We start from the raw sequence: 2,358 nt of genomic DNA, 5'->3' as shown, positions 1-2,358 counted from the left end.
AGGCAGAGGGAGAAACAGGCTCCATGGAGGGAGCCTGACAGGAGACTCGATCCTGGGTCTCCAGGATCAGGACATGGGCTGAAAGCGGCGCTAAACCGCTGAGCCACCCGGGCTGCCCAATTCGATTATTTTCTATTCGATTCGTTTCGATTTGATTATTTGAAATTCGATTCGTTTCGATTCGATTCGATTATTTTAGATTCGATTCGATTCGAATCGATTATCTTCGATTTGATTCATTTCCATTCGATTCGATTAGATTATTTTCTTTTTTTTTTTAGTTTTTAAATTTTTTTTTAATTTATTTTTTTATTGGTGTTCAATTTACTAACATACAGAATAACACCCAGTGCCCGTCACCCATTCACTCCTACCCCCCGCCCTCCTCCCCTTCCAACACCCCTAGTTCGTTTCCCAGAGTTAGCAGTCTTTACATTCTGTCTCCCTTTCTGATATTTCCCACACATTTCTTCTCCCTTCCCTTATTTTCCCTTTCACTATTATTTATATTCCCCAAATGAATGAGAACATATAATGTTTGTCCTTCTCCGACTGACTTACTTCACTCAGCATAATACCCTCCAGTTCCATCCACGTTGAAGCAAATGGTGGGTATTTGTCATTTCTAATGGCTGAGTAATATTCCATTGTATACATAAACCACATCTTCTTTATCCATTCATCTTTCGTTGGACACTGAGGCTCCTTCCACAGTTTGGCTATCGTGGCCATTGCTGCTATAAACATCGGGGTGCAGGTGTCCCGGCATTTCATTGCATTTGTATCTTTGGGGTAAAACCCAAGCAGTGCAATTGCTGGGTCGTAGGGCAGGTATATTTTTAACTGTTTGAGGAACCTCCACACAGTTTTCCAGAGTGGCTGCACCAGTTCACAGTCCCACCAACAGTGTAAGAGGGTTCCCTTTTCTCCGCATCCTCTCCAACATTTGTTGTTTCCTGCCTTGTTAATTTTCCCCATTCTCACTGGTGTGAGGTGGTATCTCATTGTAGTTTTCATTTGTATTTCCCTGATGGCAAGTGATGCAGAGCATTTTCTCATGTGCATGTTGGCCATGTCTATGTCTTCCTCTGTGAGATTTCTGTTCATGTCTTTTGCCCATTTCATGATTGGATTGTTTGTTTCTTTGGTGTTGAGTTTAATAAGTTCTTTATAGATCTTGGAAACTAGCCCTTTATCTGATATGTCATTTGCAAATATATTCTCCCATTCTGTAGGTTGTCTTTTAGTTTTGGTGACTGTATCCTTTGCTGTGCAAAAGCTTCTTATCTTGATGAAGTCCCAATAGTTCATTTTTGCTTTTGTTTCTTTTGCCTTCGTGGATGTATCTTGCAAGAAGTTACTATGGCCGAGTTCAAAAAGGGTGTTGCCTGTGTTCTTCTCTAGGATTTTGATGGAATCTTGTCTCACATTTAGATCTTTCATCCATTTTGAGTTTATCTTTGTGTATGGTGAAAGAGAGTGGTCTAGTTTCATTCTTCTGCATGTGGATGTCCAATTTTCCCAGCACCATTTATTGAAGAGACTGTCTTTCTTCCAATGGATAGTCTTTCCTCCTTTATCGAATATTAGTTGACCATAAAGTTCAGGGTCCACTTCTGGATTCTCTATTCTGTTCCACTGATCTATGTGTCTGTTTTTGTGCCAGTACCACACTGTCTTGATGACCACAGCTTTGTAGTACAACCTGAAATCTGGCATTGTGATGCCTCCAGATATGGTTTTTAAAATTCCCCTGGCTATTCGGGGTCTTTTCTGATTCCACACAAATCTTAAAATAATTTGTTCTAACTCTCTGAAGAAAGTCCATGGTATTTTGATAGGGATTGCATTAAACGTGTATATTGCCCTGGGTAACATTGACATTTTCACAATATTAATTCTGCCAATCCATGAGCATGGAATATTTTTCCATCTCTTTGTGTCTTCCTCAATTTCTTTCAGAAGTGTTCTATAGTTTTGAGGGTATAGATCCTTTATATCTTTGGTGAGGTTTATTCCTAGGTATCTTATGCTTTTGGGTGCAATTGTAAATGGGATTGACTCCTTAATTTCTCTTTCTTCAGTCTCATTGTTAGTGTATAGAAATGCCACTGACTTCTGGGCATTGATTTTGTATCCTGCCATGCTACCGAATTGCTGTATGAGTTCTAGCAATCTTGGGGTGGAGACTTTTGGGTTTTCTATGTAGAGTATCATGTCATCGGCGAAGAGGGAGAGTTTGACTTCTTGTTTGCCAATTTGAATGCCTTTAATGTCTTTTTGTTGTCTTATTGCTGAGGCTAGGACTTCCAGTACTATGTTGAACAGCAGTGGTGAGAGTGGACATCCCTGTCTTGT

The sequence above is a fragment of the Canis lupus genome, unplaced genomic scaffold, assembly GCF_011100685.1.
Source record: "Canis lupus familiaris isolate Mischka breed German Shepherd unplaced genomic scaffold, alternate assembly UU_Cfam_GSD_1.0 chrUn_S2218H2418, whole genome shotgun sequence".
Classification (NCBI taxonomy): domain Eukaryota; kingdom Metazoa; phylum Chordata; class Mammalia; order Carnivora; family Canidae; genus Canis; species Canis lupus.
This window is presented reverse-complemented; position numbering follows the sequence as displayed.